The 22,446-nt window shown below is 49.4% G+C and overlaps 1 protein-coding gene across 9 annotated transcripts in view; it reads right to left on the reverse strand.

Annotated features, from left to right (window-relative positions):
• Nucleotides 1–22,446, reverse strand: part of ATP6V1A (ATPase H+ transporting V1 subunit A) — a 112,431-nt gene that overhangs the window by 83,199 nt on the left and 6,786 nt on the right. For 2 of the 9 annotated variants that reach the window (XM_073617447.1, XM_073617445.1), the window contains exon 1: nt 11,561–11,692. The exons of 4 other annotated variants lie outside the window; for them this stretch is intronic. The gene's annotated coding sequence lies outside the window, so the exon portion shown is untranslated. Of the gene's footprint in view, nt 1–1,129; nt 1,343–11,560; nt 11,693–22,446 lie in introns of those variants that run through there. 3 more of the 9 variants (XM_073617450.1, XM_073617449.1, XM_073617446.1) reach the window with 3 other exon arrangements.

Below are 22,446 nucleotides of genomic sequence, written 5' to 3' on the forward strand. Positions count from 1 at the left end.
CACACACATACAGGAGCGCAGTACACACACGCACAGGAGCGCAGTACACACACGCACGCACGCACACACACAGGAGCGCAGTACACACACACACACACACAGGAGCGCAGTACACACACACACACACATATACAGGAGCGCAGTACACACACGCACACACACAGGAGCGCAGTACACACACACGCACACACACACATTTACAGGAGCACAGTACACACACACGCACACACACATATATACAGGAGCGCAGTACGCACACACATATACAGGAGCGCAGTACACACACATATACAGGAGCGCAGTACACACACGCACACACACAGGAGCGCAGTACACACACGCACACACACAGGAGCGCAGTACACACACACACGCACACACACACACATACATATACAGGAGCGCAGTACACACACACACACACACACACACACACACACACACACACACACACACAGGAGCGCAGTACACACACACACACACACACAGGAGCGCAGTACACACACACACACAGGAGCGCAGTACACACACAGGAGCGCAGTACACACACACACACACACACACACACAGGAGCGCAGTACACACACGCACATACAGGAGCGCAGTACACACACAGACACACACATATACAGGAGCGCAGTACACACACACACATATATACAGGAGCGCAGTACACACACACAGACACACATATACAGGAGCGCAGTACACACACAGACACACACATATACAGGAGCGCAGTACACACACAGACACACACATATACAGGAGCGCAGTACACACACAGACACACACATATACAGGAGCGCAGTACACACACAGACACACACATATACAGGAGCGCAGTACACACACACACATATATATACAGGAGCGCAGTACACACACACACATATATACAGGAGCGCAGTACACACACACACATATATACAGGAGCGCAGTACACACACACACATATATATACAGGAGCGCAGTACACACACACACACACACACGAGCGCAGTACACACACACACACACACATACAGGAGCGCAGTACACACACATATACAGGAGCGCAGTACACACACACACATATATATACAGGAGCGCAGTACACACACATCAATACACAGAGAGAAGCACTCACGGATCTCCCAGGCGGTGTCGGCTCGGTGTGCACAATGTCAGAGAGAACTCGGCTCCTCGGATGTGGTGAGTCACCCAATTTCCAGGATGAATCTCAGAAAAGAGGAAGATTCTGCAGTATTTCCATCCTCTGCACCATCACCCTCCGCAGAGAGGAACCCAGCAATGCCACAACACTGCTATCCTGACATACCCGGCCCTGCCCAGTCACTGCCTGCCAGCTGGAAAAAGAAGAGGACTGTTCCATGAACCACCTCCCCCCCCCCCGATATTTATCATCATGGTAGATGAGACGCCAATGGCAATCTGCTGTGATAGGAATGAGATAAAGAATAACTAAAAGGTTCCGTTTTTTTTTTTTTTTTTAAACCAAACATGTCATACTGACCTCCGCTGTGCATAAAATGCATTGAGGTGGAAAAAAAAATGCGGGTTTACAACCCCTTTAAAGTGATACTAAACACACACACTGTTTAACCCACTTGCCTAACGGGCACTTTCACCCCCTTCCTGCCCAGGACATTTTTCAGCTTTCAGCGCTGTCGCACTTTGAATGACAATTGCGCGGTCATGCTACACTGTACCCAAACACATTTTTTATTATTTTCTTCACACAAATAGAGCTTTCTTTTGGTGGTTTTTAATCACTGCTGGGGTTTTTTTTGTGAAAAAGAAAAAAAACAAAGACCAAAAATTTTGAAAAAAATCTTTTTTTTTTTTTTTTACTTAGTTTATGTCAGTAAATTTTGCAACTAAGTAATTTTTCTCCTTCACTGATGTGCGCTGATGAGGCGGCACTGATAGGCTGATCTGGTGGGCATTGATGAGGTGGTACTTATGGGCACTGATTAGGTGGCACTGATGAGGAGGCACTAATAGGTGGCCCTGATGTGTGGCACTGGTGGGCACCAATAGGCATTGATGGGTGGCACTGATGGGCATTGATCGACAGTAGTGATGGGCATTGATGAGCAGCTATGATAGCCGGCACTGACTGGCATCGCTAATGGGCACTGATTGATGGCACTTGTGGGCAGTGGTGAGCACTGATTGATGGCACTGGTGGGCACTTAATTGTAATCAGTGCCCTGATTACATACCTAGCTGTCCCGTGAGGAGATGCCGCAGTTCGGCTCTCCTCTCCTCACTCTGTCAGTGTGAAGTGAGGAGCGCCGATTACCGTCATCTCCGTGTTTACATGTGACCGGCTGCGATTGGACACAGCCGATCACATGGTTAAAGAGCCGCGGACGCTAGGACACAGCGCGGCTGCAATCGCAGCGCTGCGGGCGTGCGAGAGCGGCAGTTCTGGGACGCCGTCATTTGACGGTGGGCGGGCAGCAACTAGTTAAATTACATTGTCCCTTCTATTTCTGTATACAGATGATAGCAGTGCAATTATTTTAAAGCGGAATTCCACTGATATAAAAGTCAGCAGCTACAAAAAGTGTAGTTGCTGACTTTTATTAATCGGACACTCACCTGTCCCGCGGTCCAGCGATACGGGTGAACGAACGAAGCCCCGCTCCTCTCCCCCTCCTCTCTGCAGCGCCGGCACTGTCACTGTGGATGCCCGGCTGTGGCTTCACAGCCGGGCACACACTGCGCATGCGCGAGCCGCGCTGTGACTGGCCGGGCAATCATCTGGGACCTGTGACGTGTCTCAGAAGATTGCCGAGAGGGAGGGGGGAGAGGTGAACTTGCTTCCGGCGCACTTTTTGTAGCTGCTGACTTTTATATGGGTGGAACTCCACTTTAATAGGTATGAAGGGGGAGGAGGGAGGGAGTGGGCTGTCATGTGAACACTGTGTATACACCCCACATGTGTGACTTTATAGTCACATGAGCTGCTCAGATGTGATAGGGAGGAAATGCTCAGCATAGAAACTCTCTGAAAACTGAGCATGTGCAGAGCTGCCAACACTGCTCTGCAAAATCCACAACTGCAGTGGGGACATGGACAGAAGGGGGAGATAGAGAGCAGCAAGATCAAGCAGGATTTTTGTAGAATACAGAAAACAGATTTCATAGTGACTGAGCGAGTATGAACAGCATGTAATACACCATTTATTCATCCATTTTTAATAAAGGTGGGCTAAGGCTGCATTCACACCTGAGCGTTTTCACCTTGTAAAATGCCCAACAAGCCTCATCCCATTCATTTCAATGGCACCTGTTCACATCTGAGCGTTATGACGCCTGAAGGTCAAAAAAAAGTACATGAGCTTCTTTTTGGGCAGATTACAGGCGTTTTTTCTGCTTTTTACATTGGTGACCTTTTGACCTGTGCAAAATCGTAGCAAAAAAAAACGCTGTAAAAAAATCGAGCGGCTTTCTGCCTGAAAACGAAACGCTCGGGTGTGAATACAGCCTTAGTGACACTTTAATGCTGAACCCCCGTCAGTTAAATGAACAGATGACACCCATTACACCGATCAGACATAACATTATGACCACTGACAGGTAAAGTGAATGACCTTGGATTATCTCATTACAATGACATCTGAAAGTCAGTGGGACATATTAGGCAGCAAGAGAACATGATGGCCCTGAAGTTAAAGGCAGAAAAAAAAAAAATGGGCAAGTGTGAGGATTTGACAGACTTTAACAAGGTCCAGATTGTAATGTCTAGACCAGGGGTCTCCAAACCCCGGCCCGCGGGCGTGTTTTGTCCGGCCCTCAGCTTGCCCAGACTCTGCCAACACAGCACTGATGATCTGCTGGCTTTTAAAAGCAGCTGCTGTTATCGGCAGTATATGTCAGGCAGGTCCAGGACAAAAAGCAGCTCCCCGCACACCCTCCCATGCTGCCAGAGGATTGGCTACTGTGCTGAGCTGAGGATTGGCTGCTAGGTGGTGACGTCATCAGCGCAGCACCCCCCCCGACTTCCCGCCCGTTGTTTGCATTAGGACTCCTTCTACCTTACAGCCTGTGTGTGTAGCAGTGGGTGGGAGTCGGCAGGTGCAGGAGAGCTGAAGTCGGCTCCTACAGTGAAGAAGTCGGCTTGTACAGGCAAGCGTCAAATAAATCTGCACACATACATCTGTCTGCTGGGGACACTGATAATGGGGACATCTATGCTGGGGGCACCGATAATGGGGACATCTATGCTGGGGGCACCGATAATGGGGACATCCATGCTGGGGGCACCGATAATGGGGACATCCATGCTGGGGGCACCGATAATGGGGACATCCATGCTGGGGGCACCGATAATGGGGACATATATGCTGGGGACACACCGATAATGGGGACATATATGCTGGGGACACACCGATAATGGGGACATCTATGCTGGGGGCACCGATAATGGGGACATCTATGCTGGGGGCACCGATAATGGGGATACTGATGAGGAAATCTATGCTGGGGAGACTGATAATGGGGAGACCGATAATGGGGAAATCTATGCTGGGGACATCTATGCTGGGGACACTGATAATGGGGACATCTATGCTGGGGACACTGATAATGGGGAAAACTATGCTGGGGACACTGATAATGGGGGATACTGATAATGGGGAAAACTATGCTGGGGACATTGATAATGAGGACATCTATGCTGGGGACACTGATAATGGGGACATCTATGCTAGGGACACTGATAATGGGGATACTGATAATGGGGACATCTATGCTGGGGACACTGATAATGGGGAAAACAATGTTGGGGATAATGATAATGGGCACATCTATGCTGGGACACTGATAATGGGGAAAACTATGCTGGGGACAATGATAATGGGGAAAACTATGCTGGGGACAATGATAATGGGGAAAACTATGCTGGGGACAATGATAATGGGGAAAACTATGCTGGGGACAATGATAATGGGGAAAACTTTGTTGGGGACACTGATAATGGGGATACTGATAATGGGGACATCTATGCTGGGGACACTGATAATGGGGACATCTATGCTGGGGCCACTGATAATGGGGAAAACTCTGCTGGGGAGATTGATAATGGGGAAAACTATGCTGGGGACACTGATAATGGGAGACTCTGATGGGGATACAGGTATGGGGGACATTGATATTGGGAAGAGTCTGATCTGGCCCTTGTGTTAAGAAGTTTGGAGACCCCGGGTTTAGACTACTGGGTTAGAGCAACTGCAAAACTGCAAATCTTGTGGGATGTTCCCGGCCTGCAGAGGTCAGGACCGACCAAGAGCGGACCAAGGAAGGAGAACTGGCCAACCAGTGACAGGGTCATGGGCGGCCAAGGCTCATCGATGGAGGCGGGGAGAGGAAAGGCTCATCGATGGAGGCGGGGAGAGGAAAGGCTCATCGATGGAGGCGGGGAGAGGAAAGGCTCATCGATGGAGGCGGGGAGAGGAAAGGCTCATCGATGGAGGCGGGGAGAGGAAAGGCTCATCGATGGAGGCGGGGAGAGGAAAGGCTCATCGATGGAGGCGGGGAGAGGAAAGGCTCATCGATGGAGGCGGGGAGAGGAAAGGCTCATCGATGGAGGCGGGGAGAGGAAAGGCTCATCGATGGAGGCAGGGAGAGGAAAGGCTCACCGATGGAGGCGGGGAGAGGAAAGGCTCATCGATGGAGGCGGGGAGAGAAGGCTCATCGATGGAGGTGGGGAGAGAAGGCTCATTGATGGGAGGTGGAGGGGAAGGGTCATTGATGGAGGTGGGGAGGGAAGATTGACACTTGTACTCCAATCCAATAGAACTACTGGAGCTCAAATTGCTGAAAAAGTGAATGCTGGTTCTGATAGAAAAGTGTCAGAACACAGAGCATGGCAGTTTGTGGTGTATGGGGCTGTGTAGCTGCAGACCAGTCAGGGTGCCCATGCTGACCCGTGTCCACAGCCAAAAGTGCCTACAAAGGGCAGGTGAGCATCAGAACTGGACCATGGAGCAATGGAAGAAGGTGGCTTGATCTGATCAACTCACGAATGGTTTGAAGAACGCAACAATGAGTTTGAGGTATTGACTTAGCCTTCAAATTCTTCAGATCTCAATCCACCAAGCATTTGTGTGATGTGCTGGTAAAACAAGTCCGGTCCATGGAGGCCCCACCTTGCAACTTATATGATGTAAAGTATCTGCTACTGATGGCTTGGTGCCAGATACCACAGCATACCTTCAGAGGTCTAGTTGAGTGCATGCCGCAATGAGTCAGGGATGTGACCTACTAAATATTAGGTGAGTGCACATGTTATGGTGGGTGGTCATAATGTTATAGCTGATCGGTGTCCAAGGAAGCCATTTTGCCTGCCAAAAGATTTATTGCTCTGTCCATCCAGACCTGAGGTTAAACCAGCTTTACCACAAAGCACAGCCCTGTCTGGCAGGGAAGAATCCTGTTTTTTTTCTCTGCCGAAGATCAGGAATATTTACAAGTCTTGTCCCCCAGCCTGTGATTGGACAGTGAAAGGAGAAAACACAAGGCTGATTAGCTCATCTCTGTCACTCTGCTCTCTCCTCCTATCAGCATGCACCTTGTTTGCTGAAGAACAAAGGATTGGTGAGAGATGAGGTCAGTGTTTTTTTTTTTTGTTTTTTTTTAAAGCGTAAATAAAATTAAAAAAAAAATGTTAGCAGACAGGCTGTTTATCACATTAGAGGCAAGCAATGTCTCCTTTGCAATAACATAAACCTACCTGCCGACTGGCAGTCTTCCTTGGAACATACACGGAGCTGCATGTGTGCTGCTCAGTATACTGTAAATTCCAGCACTGGCCAATCAAGACAGCCGAAGACTGACGCCTCGAAGAAGCCGGTGAGAAGACGTCGACACCAAGGGACCTTGAGGGTGTTGGACCATTGGGGCTAAGGTGAGTATTTCGGAGTTCAGTTCTGCTTAAATATCTGGTGTAAATTACAAATGTTACCTCTGCTGAGGTGTAAACACCATGTATAGTATAAAGTAAATGTCTCTGTAAACATACGAATATGTCCCAGTGGTGACCGGTTGTCAAATAGAAGTGATAGTCCACGACAAATTGGTGCAATCAGTGTGGAGGTTCCTTCAGCTTCCCAAATATCTGCTTAGATGTCATCAAAGTGATAAGTGGATAAGGTACACTTACCGGAACTGTTGGACTCTACTGCTATTAGCATAGAGTCAATCGAGCTGTGTGCCACCAAGGGCAGATGTATGGAGTAACCAAGGACGGATGGAGCGTCTGCAAGCCAAGATATCGCCTCTGGATCCACAGGAAGAGAGCCAGGACTGGTTCCAAGGTTCAAACTGTTTCTCAGATCCCCGAGGTATATGGAAAAAAAAAAGGGGCCATCGATGAGCCTTTCCTCTCCCCGCCTCCATCGATGAGCCTTTCCTCTCCCCGCCTCCATCGATGAGCCTTTCCTCTCCCCGCCTCCATCGATGAGCCTTTCCTCTCCCCGCTTCCATCGATGAGCCTTTCCTCTCCCCGCCTCCATCGATGAGCCTTTGCTCTCCCCGCCTCCATCGATGAGCCTTTCCTACGCGTTTCGATCAATAGACCTTCAACAGTAGACCCCTGTTACCTTGTACACTGCCTATTTGTTTTACCTTGTACACTGCCTATTTGTTTTACTTGTGATCACTTTTATGCATTACGTTTTTTTAGTAATAAATAACCCTGATTTACACTATGTGGAGGCATCCCCCTTTTTTCCATATACCTCGGGGATCTGAGAAACAGTTTGAACCTTGGAACCAGTCCTGGCTCTCTTCCTGTGGATCCAGAGGCGATATCTTGGCTTGCAGACGCTCCATCCGTCCTTGATTACTCCATACATCTGCCCTTGGTGGCACACAGCTCGATTGACTCTATGCTAATGGCAGTAGAGTCCAACAGTTCCGGTAAGCGTACCTTATCCACTTATCACTTTGATGACATCTAAGCAGATATTTGGGAAGCTGAAGGAACTTCCACACGGATTGCACCAATTTGTCGTGGACTATCACTTCTATTTGACAACAGGTCACCACTGGGACATATTCTTATGTTTACAGAGACATTTACTTTATACTATACATGGTGTTTTTTCTTCCTTTTAGCGCTACAATTTATTTATTTATTATATTGTTTCACATTTTTTGTCACATGTTTTGTAGCAGCTTTGTTTTCTCCACCTTTTGGGTAGCGCATTAATCATCCCCTTTTTTCACTGAGGTGTAAACCCGGCAGAAATCGCTGGTCTGTCCTTTGACATCTTTACTGTTTTCTACAATAGGACAGAGTGTGAAACATATTTATTTATAAAAAATGTTAAAAACCATTCATCATTTTTCCTTCCACTTCACAATTATGTGCCACTTTGTGTTGGTCTATCACATACAATACATTTACGTTTTTTGTTATAACCTGACAAAGTAAATTTCAAGGTGTATGAATACTTTTTCAAGGCACTGTAGGCAATACAAGAGACTGGCACATTACACAGCATGGAAGTTACAAGAGCCTAAGCTAATGGTGTTCAACTTTCTTGATATGGGAGGCCTCAAGTGCACCCCCGACATCACCAAAGGGCCACACATAAAATCCAGTGAATATTCATTGTCAGTGAGACTGCGGATATGATACAAGAGCTGGTCAGAGACTGCAGACATGATACAAGAGCTGGCTAGAGACTGCGGAAATGATACAAGAAATGGTCAGAGACTGCAGACATGATACAGGAGATGGTCAGAGACTGCAGACATGATACAGGAGATGGTCAGAGACTGCAGACATGATACAGGAGATGGTCAGAGACTGCAGACATGATACAGGAGATGGTCAGAGACTGCAGACATGATACAGGAGATGGTCAGAGGCTGCAGACATGATACAGGAGATGGTCAGAGACTGCAGACATGATACAGGAAATGGTCAGAGACTGCAGACACGATACAAGAGCTGGCCAGAGACTGCAGACATGATACAGGAGATGGTCAGAGACTGCAGACATGATACAGGAGATGGTCAGAGACTGCGGACACGATACAAGAGATGGTCAGAGACTGCAGACATGATACAGGAGATGGTCAGAGACTGCGGACATGATACAAGAGCTGGCCAGAGACTGCAGACATAGTACAAGAGATCAATACCAACATAAAAGCAGAGCACACCAGCAGTTGGAAACATAGGGCGCTCTGGCACTGTGAGCAGCCTGTATGCACACTGTCAGTGGGATTTAGACCTCCAGGAAGCTCACCACCCCTACATCCCAGTACACATCGTGTGATACCAGCCCAGGGGACCCTGAGGCACTGCATGTACTATGCAAACCTCATCTGCATTTGAAGGATCATATCAACACCATCAATTGGTGTGCTGTGATAAGTAAGGACTATTGCAACAGCGAAGGAGGACCATTCCCTCAAGGCTATACCATCCATCCAGTCCACTACTTATTAAGAAACTTACAGACCAGACTCGGTTCCATAAGGCTCTGAGGAAGAGGAAAAATCCTCGAAACGCATTAGTCAATCACTCCATCTCACCATCCCATGAGACATGGGTTTTGTCTTATGACCTCTTAGAAGAATTATGTGATGTTATTCAAGTTACTAAATGTGACTACTCCACCTACTTCTGTTTTTTTAATACAACTTTTTACCAAGGATAATGCACCAGGCCACGCACCTTTTTTCTTTCATTCCTTGCTCACGATACAAGAGATGGTCACAGACTGCAGACATGATACAAGAGATGGTCAGAGACTGCGGACATGATACAAGAGATGGTCAGAGACTGCGGACATGATACAAGAGATGGTCAGAGACTGCGGACATGATACAAGAGATGGTCAGAGACTGCGGACATGATACAAGAGATGGTCAGAGACTGCAGACATGGTACAGGAGATGGTCACAGACTGGAGACATACTACAGGAGATGGTCACAGACTGCAGACATGATACAAGAGATGGTCACAGACTGCAGACATGGTACAGGAGATGGTCACAGACTGCAGACATGGTACAGGAGATGGTCACAGACTGCAGACATACTACAGGAGATGGTCACAGACTGCAGACATACTACAGGAGATGGTCAGAGACTGCAGACATGATACAAGAGATGGTCAGAGACTGCAGACATACTACAGGAGATGGTCACAGACTGCAGACATACTACAGGAGATGGTCACAGACTGCAGACATGATACAAGAGATGGTCAGAGACTGCAGACATGGTACAGGAGATGGTCACAGACTGGAGACATACTACAGGAGATGGTCAGAGACTGCAGACATGTTATAGGAGTTGTTGGATATTAGGAACACACTTCAGGAGACACATTACATAGTTAGGTTGAAAAAGACACAAGTCCATCTAGTTAACAAAAAATAAAATAATGTATGTCCTATGCAGCCCATCCTTCACCCACAGTTGATCCAGAGGAAGGCTAAAAACCAGAGCAAAGAATGATCCAATTTGCTACAGCAAGGGAAAAAATTCCTTCCTGATCCCCCAAGGGGCAATTGGATTTTCCCTGGATCAACTTTACCTATACATGTGAGTACCCAGTTATATTATGTACATTTAGGAAAGTATCCAGGCCTTTCTTAAAGCAATCTACTGATCTGGCCAGAACCACCTCTGGAGGGAGTCTATTCCACATTTTCACAGCTCTTACTGTGAAGAAACCTTTCTGTATTTGGAGATAAAATCTCTTTTCCTCTAGATGTAAAGAGAGCCCCCTTGTCCTCTGTGATGACCTTCAAGTGAAGAACTCAAACACCAAGTTCACTATATAGACCCCTTATATATTTATACATGGTGATCATATCCCCCCCTTAATCTCCTCTTCTCAAGAGAGAATAAATTCAGTTCCTCTAATCTTTCCTCCTAGCTGATCTCCTCCATGCCTCTTATCAGTTTGGTTGCCCTTCTCTGCACTCTCTCTAGTTCACAGATATCCTTTTTTGAGAACCGGAGCCCATGGGGTCCAAACCATTGGAGAGAGACCCGAAGAGTCTGGCTGATCAGAGAGAGATGCACAATACAAAGAGTCCGATGATCGCCGTTACAAGAAAGAGGAAAATCACAGAGTGATGTACGTTACAAAACCTGTCACCCCATCCGTCTCATCCACCCCAGTCCAATCAGCGACAACCTACTTGGTGGGAAGACCCTTTAAATCTACTGTAGAGCAAGTTCTGGCGATTCCCTCCCCATACACACACACACACACACACACACACAGTGATTGTCCTGATTCACATCACATTCACCCGGCAAAGTCATTCCAAGCTGCTGAATGTGGAATGAAAGAGGATGATGTGAGGAGATCGCAGTGATCCAGGACAGAACAGATACAAAATCATCATCATTCCCAGAGCACTAATAATACATTGTATCTTTTTCTGTATTAGCTCTGCAATCATTTGTATCTTATTTTCCTATTCCTCATGCTGTGACAGATTGCTCCCCCCCAGCACTGCCAATCCACATTCATGTCCTCACTTTGTAACCCCGATCTGTAGAGATACTTACAGGGAGCAGAGGAGATCCGTATGAATGGAGGGGATGATGATGATGGTGTAATCCTGTCCTCCTCCTCCTCCTCTGACAGTCACACTTCCCTGTCTGCACTCTGCTCAGCTGACTGGTCACCTGACTGCACACAGCCGGGGATGCTGGGAATTCACATGGTAATAGTAGATCGGTGGGGGGGGTGGAGGGGGGTTTTGCACAGGTCAGGTGACTTCCTCCTCCCAGGAATGGCAGAGCTACAATAGAGATCGCACAATGATCACTGGATACAATGTATCCTCCTGACCTGTCATTTCCTAAATTACAGCTCCGTGTGCATGAATGTGCCCTTTGTGTGCCACAGGTCTGATCGCCAAACAACGGGCACCAAAACCTCAACTTTAACCCTTTCACTGCCACAGTTTTTTTTACATCGTCTTTTTTTTTGTACACGTTTAACCACTCTATCCCCAGGCCTTTTTCTGACACACTTGTATACAGTAAATGGTCGTTTCAATTTGTTTTATGTTACATGATAAGTAGCGTAAAGGTCCAGCAAATGCAAAATTTCAAAGTAGATTTTAGGGCAATCAAAAACGTAATAAAATTACTCATTTTTTTTTTGGTAAAATATAAAAAAACAAAAAAACGACAAGGAGTAAATAGATAGCCAACACGTCAAACCTTAACCACTTCAATACTGGGCATGTTCACCCCCCTTCCTGCTCAGGCCAATTTTCAGCGCTGTCGCGTTTTTAATGACAATTGCACGGTCACGCTACACTGTACCCAGATGACATTTATATCATTTTTTTCCCCCCCACAAATAGAGCTTTCTTTTGGTGGTATTTGATCACCTCTGCGGTTTTTATTTTTTGCGCTAAAAACAAAAGAGTGACAAGTTTGAAAAAAAAAAAAAAAAAAAAAAAAAACACAATATTTTTTACTTTTTGCTATAATAAATATCCCAATTAAAAAAAAATTAAAAAATAAAAATTTCCCTCAGTTTATGTCAATATGTATTCTTCTACATTTTTTTTAACCAAAAAAAAAAAAAAAATCGCAATAAGCAGATATTGATTGGTTTGCGCAAAAGTTATCGCGTCTACAAAATAGGGGATAGATTTATAGCATTTTTATTATTTTTTTTTACTACCAATGACGGTGATCTGCGATTTTTTATCATGACTATGACATTATGGCGGACACATCGGACACTTTTGACACTATTTTGGGACCATTGTCATTTATACAGCAATCAGAGCTATAAAAAAATACACTGATTATTGTATAAATGTCACTGGCAGGGTAGGGGTTAACACAGGGGGGGGGGGGGCGATCAAGGGGTTACCCAGGGAGTGATTCTAACTGTAGGGGGAGGGGACTCACAAGGGGAGGAGACCGATCGGTGTTCCTCTGTACTGGGATCACATGATCAGTCTCCTCTCCCCTGACAAGACGTGGATCTGTGCATTTACACACACAGATCCACGGTCCTGCTCTGCTATCGGGCAATTGCGGGTGCCTGGCGGACATCGCAGCCACGCGCACCGACTCCTGAGTGACGTGGCGGGTGCGCGCCCCCTAGACGGCCGGGAAGCCCAGGACGTCATATGACACCCGCCCAGGATAGGAGATCCCTCCTGCGGACGTCATATTACTATGGGCGGGTAGGGAAGTGGTTAAATTTGCGTGCGCCCGTGAAATGGCGACAAGCTTCAGTACCCTGTATTTTCCATAGGCGACGCTTTAAAAGCCCCCTTACTAGATATCAGTTTAGTGTTACGGTGGAGGTGCTAGAAATACAGTAGAACTTTGGATTGCGAGTAAAATTCATTCCAGAAACATACTTGTAATCCAAAGCACTTGTATATCAAAGCAAATTTCCCCATAAGAAATAATGAACACTCAAATGATTCGTTCTGCAACCATGTATTCATAAATCCTTCAGTTTATAGTCCATATAAAAAGATTATAGCAATGTCACCATAAAATGTCCATCCACAAATGGAAGCCTCCACAAGGGGATTAGAAACAAAATCCATCAGGAGCTCCAGAGTATAAAAAGAGAAGAGAGGCGCCTCTAAGTGTAGCAATATGGTTACATTTAATGGAGGCCAACATTTAGCAACTCACATGGTTGATGATTAAAACAGACACATCGAAGTTTGCAGGCATCCGGGGTAAAACTGTCCACATAGACCATCCCCCGCACCGCCAGCTCTCACCGCTGTCAGTCTGCAATCGTGACCGGGAAGACTACCCTGCAGTAGAGCGATCTGAAAGCGAGGCTTGAACCCCTGTCGGAGCGGAGCGTGGAAGAGATGACGTTGATGGCGGTGCGGGGGATGGTCTATGTGGACAGCTTTACCCCGGATGCTGCATACTTAGATGTGCCTGCTTTTAAATCACCAACCATGTGAGTTGCTAAATGTTGGCCTCCATTAAATGTAACCACATTGCTACACTTAGAGGCGCCTCTCTTCTCTTTTATACTCTGTTGTGACATGACGCTACTTGTATATCAAGACATTACTTGTATATCAAGTCAAAGTTAAAAATTTTTGCTTGTCTTGCAAAATTCTCTCAAACCAAGTTACTCTTAATCCAAGGTTTTACTGTATTGCTCTCAGTTGGGCGCGAGCAGCAATATGTAACATGTATGGCCATCAACATCTTCATGTGTAGGCTCCCTTGACACACACATTTACATTCATATATGTGGGGGTGGCCTCATTTTTTAGGGGGGGTGAGAGGGGATTTTATGTGCAACTTTAATTTTTACTATTAAATTTACACAGTGTACCCCAATTATTTCCTGCCTCCTCCTATCACTCAATGACTTTGAAGTTTGTAAAATAACTTTGTGATGAATCCCCCCCCCCACTCTGAATTCTGTGACACGTAGTCACTATAGCGCCCCTCCGAAACTACAGGAGGTGGAGTCAGGAAAAAAGGAATCACTGCAGGCAGGCATAAGGTACCATGGGATATGTAGTCCTTATAAAAAAGGAGATTTTTTTTATGTAAGTTTATATTATCAGATGTAAATTGTGTTTGTATTGTTATTACAGTGCTGATATTCTGAAAATGTATGCTGTGACCAGAGATTTATCATATCATAAAAAATCAAATAAAAAAAATAGTAAATGAAATAGATAAATTAAAAAAATAATCTCTATCTAATGGAAGATGTTTGATCTGTATGTTAGTAGGATACAGCTTCCTGTAACCATCTGCTCTGATGGAGTTACAAAAATAAGCAAAAATTAAAAAAAAAAAAAAAAAAAAAAAAATGTATAATGTATATATAAAAAAAATTAAAAAAAAAATGAATCATAAAGATATCATAACACACAACGGAAACAATGTAGCAATGTTCAGTGTACACATAACAGAAAGAACCTCGCAAATTAAAACGAAAATCTATTGTGACAACAAAACTAAAGTTTACCGTACGAGAACAATCGTTTTGCCAGTTTGCTGAATTGTGATCGGCACTTCAGATGTAATCTGTGTTTATAATCACAGCACAGTGTAGTCAGTGGCTGTGTACAGTTCACACACACACACAGGAGGCCTCGGGGGACACAATTCCAGCTCCACCAACACACACAAATCCTGCTGTGTAATCATCACCACCTGTACACTCATCATTGTATGCGGCCGCAGTGTGTGCGTTCAGATCTGCGCACTGCTCCCGCCTGCGTGTCAAATTTTGATCTACCCCGCTCAGCACTGGGGGGGTTCGACCGATTATCGGGGCCGATATTCACAATTTTCAAATAACCGGTATTGGCCAGAAACTTTACCAAATTTGGTCAGACCTCCTCCCCCTGTCATGTCGTCATCTCTCACTGCCCGCCTCGCATCACCACTGTCCTTCCCCTACAGCAGGGCCGCGAAGGATGCTCTTGACAGAGCTGCAGTCACGGGCGAGCAGAGAGATGTTACGTTATCTCTCACCGCTTGCATGCCGCTGGGGAGAGGCTGCCAGAAGTAGTGTAAGCAGGAGACAGTGGCAGGAGAAAGGCTGCGCCTGGTGGCAGGAGACAGTGGCAAGCTGCGCCTGGCGGCAGGAGGCACACTGCGCCTGGCGGCAGGAGACACACTGCGCCTGGCGGCAGGAGACACACTGCGCCTGGCGGCAGGAGACAGTGGCAAGCTGCGCCTGGCGGCAGGAGACAGTGGCAAGCTGCGCCTGGCGGCAGGAGACAGTGGCAAGCCGCGCCTGGCGGCAGGAGACAGTGGCAAGCCGCGCCTGGCGGCAGGAGACAGTGGCAAGCCGCGCCTGGCGGCAGGAGACAGTGGCAAGCCGCGCCTGGCGGCAGGAGACAGTGGCAAGCCGCGCCTGGCGGCAGGAGACAGTGGCAAGCCGCGCCTGGCGGCAGGAGACAGTGGCAAGCCGCGCCTGGCGGCAGGAGACAGTGGCAAGCCGCGCCTGGCGGCAGGAGACAGTGGCAAGCCGCGCCTGGCGGCAGGAGACAGTGGCAAGCCGCGCCTGGCGGCAGGAGACCGTGGCAAGCCGCGCCTGGCGGCAGGAGACCGTGGCAAGCCGCGCCTGGCGGCAGGAGACCGTGGCAAGCCGCGCCTGGCGGCAGGAGACCGTGGCAAGCCGCGCCTGGCGGCAGGAGACCGTGGCAAGCCGCGCCTGGCGGCAGGAGACACACTGTGCCTGGCGGCAGGAGACAGTGGCAAGCTGCGCCTGGCGGCAGGAGACAGTGGCAAGCCGCGCCTGGCGGCAGGAGACAGTGGCAAGCCGCGCCTGGCGGCAGGAGACAGTGGCAAGCCGCGCCTGGCGGCAGGAGACAGTGGCAAGCCGCGCCTGGCGGCAGGAGACAGTGGCAAGCCGCGCCTGGCGGCAGGAGACAGTGGCAAGCCGCGCCTGGCGGCAGGAGACCGTGGCAAGCCGCGCCTGGCGGCAGGAGACCGTGGCAAGCCGCGCCTGGCGGCAGGAGACCGTGGCAAGCTGCGCCTGGCGGCAGGAGACAGTGGCAAGCTGCGCTTGGCGGCAGGAGACAGTGGCAAGCTGCGCCTGGCGGCAGGAGACAGTGGCAAGCTGCGCCTGGCGGCAGGAGACAGTGGCAAGCTGCGCCTGGCGGCAGGAGACAGTGGCAAGCTGCGCCTGGCGGCAGGAGACAGTGGCAAGCTGCGCCTGGCGGCAGGAGACAGTGGCAAGCTGCGCCTGGCGGCAGGAGACAGTGGCAAGCTGCGCCTGGCGGCAGGAGACAGTGGCAAGCTGCGCCTGGCGGCAGGAGACAGTGGCAAGCTGCGCCTGGCGGCAGGAGACAGTGGCAAGCTGCGCCTGGCGGCAGGAGACAGTGGCAAGCTGCGCCTGGCGGCAGGAGACAGTGGCAAGCTGCGCCTGGCGGCAGGAGACAGTGGCAAGCTGCACCTGGCGGCAGGAGACAGTGGCAAGTGACACAGTGCATCTGGGTGGCAGGTGACGGTGATGTACAGAATATCGGCACCTGTTATCGGCTATCAGCCTGAAAGGCGGTCGAAAATTGGTATTGGTATCGGCCCTGAAAAAACCATAATCGGTGGACCCCTACTCAGCACACAGTTCAGTCCCTACACAGCTGAGTACATGAGGACCTATACTACACATAATAAGCATGGCTGGGCACATCCTCCTCTATGTAGATAAATTACTGCATAACAGACGCCAATGGCAGCATTCCTGAACCGGCATATCCAATTGTAAACACTACAGACATTATTCCAATGAGGGGCTGGAAATGATCCAGAACTGGATGTGGATACTACGGCCTTTCACTGTCCATGGAGGACCCGGGAAATGAAGGCCGGTGATACAGAAAAATGAAAATCAACGTTCACTTTTGACCAGAGTGGCAAGAAAATTCAAAAAAGTAGGCTGAAATTTTTTTCTCAAACAAATGTTTTTTTTTTTTTTTTCTAACAGCGTTTGTGGTTTTCATTTAGGAAAGTCCATTCATCCCAAAATCAAAATGCCCAAAGCAAGATTTGAAAAAAAATTGAATGACATTCATCAAGCCATGTACAGTACTTAGAATTCTTTATTCAAAAAGTCTACTACAAACGTATGCCCAACTTTAGAGTGACAACTCTGCACCCCCTGGTCCCCAAAACCTCTCCTGCATTGTCACACGTGCTTCCAAACCAGACCGATTCCTGATACACACAATCAGCTTATCGGACAAAACGATCGTGGGGTTTTTTTTTGGGTTTTTTTTTGCATGCTAGTTTTCAAATCAAAATGAAGGTTACTTAAAAGAGGAACTGCAGTCTGCTGACATAATTTGTAATAAAAACATCTTTGCCATTTAGAAGCTTCCCTCCAACCGCTTTGCATATTATTTTATATATACTGTGATTCTGTACTTGCCAAATATGCTGCAGAAATCTCCCTCCACTGAGTCTGGCTGCAGCCATTTTAACTGTGGGCAGCTGAAGCTGCTGCCTGTTCACTTCCTGGATTTACACAGAGGCACAACCCTAGCTCTCATTGGCCCTCTTATGACTCATCCCCCCTCCCTTCCTGGCAAACTCTCACAAGAGAGAGAGCTGTGCTCATGATGTCATAAGCCTAGGCCAATGACCAGACAAGAAACAGGAAGTGGGCTGTATAAGGGATTTACTGGCAGAAAAAAAATGTTTTACTATCCAAAGTTCAAACAACAACAACAACAAGGGCAGAAGATTTAATAGATGAAAAAAAAAAATGACAGAAGGTCCGCTTTAAGTGATGAAAATTCTCGTACGGCAGAATAAAAATATGTGTTGTACTGTAGTGTATTTTCTGACTAATATTGTACTGATTAAATGAAAATCGTTCCATCTGGTATCACACGAGAAAACTTTTCATGTTTTGGTCCATCGGATAGTTTCGCACGACCTGTCCTATTCGGCTGTCGAAAGCTGTGTACCAACGATCAGAATACCGTACGATCGATATTTTTCATACAATTTTCTGATCGTGTGTACGGGCCTTTAACCCCTTAACGCCAGCACCTCCCGGCTCTTTAGGAGGTTTATGAAGCCGGGCATGGCTTAAGATCACGTGACCACCATGATTGGCTGTCGCGTGGTCCAAAAACTCCCAAACGCAACGAGCGATCAGGAGCTTCCGTTTAGGAGACGGCAACTGTGTGTCAGGAACCATGATTTAGACTGAGACAGAAGTGCAGTAAAAAATTAAAAAAAAAAAATCACACTGTTTAATAAAATGGTATAAACAGAGCAAACGTAGTCAAAACATAGCCAGAGTTCGGTAACCAGGACGGGTAGTCAAAAAAAGCCAGAATAACAGGAGTCCAGAGATCAGCGAAGTCGGGTGCAGCAAACAGGATCAGGAATCAGAAGGGAAGCCAGCCAAGCAAAAAAGTCTGTCACAGAAAAAAAACACAGCAGAGAGAGTCTGGATATGTTGGCCAAGGCGAAGGCACAGAAGATCTGATCCATGCAGTTTAAATAGCTAGCAGAGCTAGCTGACGAGCAGGAAATGAAGACCAGGTGAGTCACTGTGGAATGAAGGGTCAATTAACCAACAGCTGAGCACAGAGCTCCGAGAAGGAAGGAAGAGCCGAGCGCAGAGCTCCGAGAAGGAAGGAAGGAAGGAAGAGCCGAGCGCAGAGCTCCGAGAAGGAAGGAAGGAAGGAAGGAAGAGCCGAGCGCAGAGCTCCGAGAAGGAAGGAAGGAAGGAAGAGCCGAGCGCAGAGCTCCGAGAAGGAAGGAAGGAACGAAGAGCCGAGCGCAGAGCTCCGAGAAGGAAGGAAGGAAGGAAGGAAGGAAGGAAGGAAGGAAGGAAGGAAGGGCCGAGCGCAGAGCTCCGAGAAGGAAGGAAGAGCCGAGCGCAGAGCTCCGAGAAGGAAGGAAGGAAGGAAGAGCCGAGCGCAGAGCTCCGAGAAGGAAGGAAGGAAGGAAGGAAGAGCCGAGCGCAGAGCTCCGAGAAGGAAGGAAGGAAGGAAGAGCCGAGCGCAGAGCTCCGAGAAGGAAGGAAGGAAGGAAGGAAGAGCCGAGCGCAGAGCTCCGAGAAGGAAGGAAGGAAGGAAGGAAGAGCCGAGCGCAGAGCTCCGAGAAGGAAGGAAGAGCCGAGCGCAGAGCTCCGAGAAGGAAGGAAGGAAGGAAGGAAGGAAGGAAGAGCCGAGCGCAGAGCTCCGAGAAGGAAGGAAGGAAGAGCCGAGCGCAGAGCTCCGAGAAGGAAGGAAGGAAGGAAGGAAGGAAGGAAGGAAGAGCCGAGCGCAGAGCTCCGAGACGGAAGGAAGGAAGAGCCGAGCGCAGAGCTCCGAGAAGGAAGGAAGGAAGAGCCGAGCGCAGAGCTCCGAGAAGGAAGGAAGAGCCGAGCGCAGAGCTCCGAGAAGGAAGGAAGGAAGGAAGGAAGAGCCGAGCGCAGAGCTCCGAGAAGGAAGGAAGAGCCGAGCGCAGAGCTCCAAGAAGGAAGAAAGGAAGGAAGAGCCGAGCGCAGAGCTCCGAGAAGGAAGGAAGGAAGGAAGAGCCTAGCGCAGAGCTCCGAGAAGGAAGGAAGGAAGGAAGGAAGAGCCGAGCGCAGAGCTCCGAGAAGGAAGGAAGGAAGGAAGAGCCAAGCGCAGAGCTCCGAGAAGGAAGGAAGGAAGAGCCGAGCGCCGAGATCCGAGAAGGAAGGAAGGAAGGAAGAGCCGAGCGCAGAGCTCCGAGAAGGAAGGAAGGAAGGAAGGAAGAGCCGAGCGCAGAGCTCCGAGAAGGAAGGAAGGAAGAGCCGAGCGCAGAGCTCCGAGAAGGAAGGAAGGAAGGAAGGAAGGAAGGAAGGAAGGAAGAGCCGTGCGCAGAGCTCCGAGAAGGAAGGAAGGAAGGAAGAGCCGAGCGCAGAGCTCCGAGAAGGAAGGAAGGAAGGAAGAGCCGAGCGCAGAGCTCCGAGAAGGAAGGAAGGAAGGAAGAGCCGAGCGCAGAGCTCCGAGAAGGAAGGAAGGAAGGAAGGAAGAGCCGAGCGCAGAGCTCCGAGAAGGAAGGAAAGAAGGAAGGAAGAGCCGAGCGCAGAGCTCCGAGAAGGAAGGAAAGAAGGAAGGAAGAGCCGAGCGCAGAGCTCCGAGAAGGAAGGAAAGAAGGAAGGAAGAGCCGAGCGCAGAGCTCCGAGAAGGAAGGAAAGAAGGAAGGAAGAGCCGAGCGCAGAGCTCCGAGAAGGAAGGAAAGAAGGAAGGAAGAGCCGAGCGCAGAGCTCCGAGAAGGAAGGAAAGAAGGAAGGAAGAGCCGAGCGCAGAGCTCCGAGAAGGAAGGAAGGAAGGAAAGAAGGAAGGAAGAGCCGAGCGCAGAGCTCCGAGAAGGAAGGAAGGAAGGAAGGAAGAGCCGAGCGCAGAGCTCCGAGAAGGAAGGAAGGAAGGAAGAGCCGAGCGCAGAGCTCCGAGAAGGAAAGGGAGGAAGGAAGGAAGAGCCGAGCGCAGAGCTCCGAGAAGGAAGGAAGGAAGGAAGGAAGAGCCGAGCGCAGAGCTCCGAGAAGGAAGGAAGGAAGGAAGGAAGGAAGGAAGGAAGGAAGGAAGGAAGAGCCGAGCGCAGAGCTCCGAGAAGGAAGGGCCGAGCGCAGAGCTCCAAGAAGGAAGGGCCGAGCGCAGAGCTCCGAGAAGGAAGGGCCGAGCGCAGAGCTCCGAGAAGGAAGGGCCGAGTGCAGAGCTCCGAGAAGGAAGGGCCGAGCGCAGAGCTCCGAGAAGAAAGGGCCGAGCGCAGAGCTCCGAGAAGAAAGGGCCGAGCGCAGAGCTCCGAGAAGAAAGGGCCGAGCGCAGAGCTCCGAGAAGGAAGGAAGGAAGGAAGGAAGGAAGGAAGGAAGGAAGGAAGAGCCAAGCGCAGAGCTCCGAGAAGGAAGGAAGGAAGGAAGAGCCGAGCGCAGAGCTCCGAGAAGGAAGGAAGAGCCGAGCGCAGAGCTCCAAGAAGGAAGAAAGGAAGGAAGAGCCGAGTGCAGAGCTCCGAGAAGGAAGGAAGGAAGGAAGGAAGGAAGAGCCTAGCGCAGAGCTCCGAGAAGGAAGGAAGGAAGGAAGAGCCGAGCGCAGAGCTCCGAGAAGGAAGGAAGGAAGGAAGAGCCAAGCGCAGAGCTCCGAGAAGGAAGGAAGGAAGGAAGGAAGGAAGGAAGGAAGGAAGGAAGGAAGGAAGAGCCGAGCGCAGAGCTCCGAGAAGGAAGGAAAGAAGGAAGGAAGAGCCGAGCGCAGAGCTCCGAGAAGGAAGGAAAGAAGGAAGGAAGAGCCGAGCGCAGAGCTCCGAGAAGGAAGGAAAGAAGGAAGGAAGAGCCGAGCGCAGAGCTCCGAGAAGGAAGGAAAGAAGGAAGGAAGAGCCGAGCGCAGAGCTCCGAGAAGGAAGGAAGGAAAGAAGGAAGGAAGAGCCGAGCGCAGAGCTCCGAGAAGGAAGGAAGGAAGGAAGGAAGGAAGAGCCGAGCGCAGAGCTCCGAGAAGGAAGGAAGGGCCGAGCGCAGAGCTCCGAGAAGGAAGGGAGGAAGGAAGGAAGAGCCGAGCGCAGAGCTCCGAGAAGGAAGGAAGAGCCGAGCGCAGAGCTCCGAGAAGGAAGGAAGGAAGGAAGGAAGGAAGGAAGGAAGGAAGGAAGGAAGGAAGGAAGGAAGGAAGAGCCGAGCGCAGAGCTCCGAGAAGGAAGGGCCGAGCGCAGAGCTCCAAGAAGGAAGGGCCGAGCGCAGAGCTCCGAGAAGGAAGGGCCGAGCGCAGAGCTCCGAGAAGGAAGGGCCGAGCGCAGAGCTCCGAGAAGGAAGGGCCGAGCGCAGAGCTCCGAGAAGGAAGGGCCGAGCGCAGAGCTCCGAGAAGGAAGGGCCGAGTGCAGAGCTCCGAGAAGAAAGGGCCGAGTGCAGAGCTCCGAGAAGGAAGGGCCGAGCGCAGAGCTCCGAGAAGAAAGGGCCGAGCGCAGAGCTCCGAGAAGGAAGGAAGGAAGGAAGGAAGGAAGGAAGGAAGGAAGGAAGG

This window comes from Aquarana catesbeiana, linkage group LG02, assembly GCF_042186555.1.
Source record: "Aquarana catesbeiana isolate 2022-GZ linkage group LG02, ASM4218655v1, whole genome shotgun sequence".
Classification (NCBI taxonomy): domain Eukaryota; kingdom Metazoa; phylum Chordata; class Amphibia; order Anura; family Ranidae; genus Aquarana; species Aquarana catesbeiana.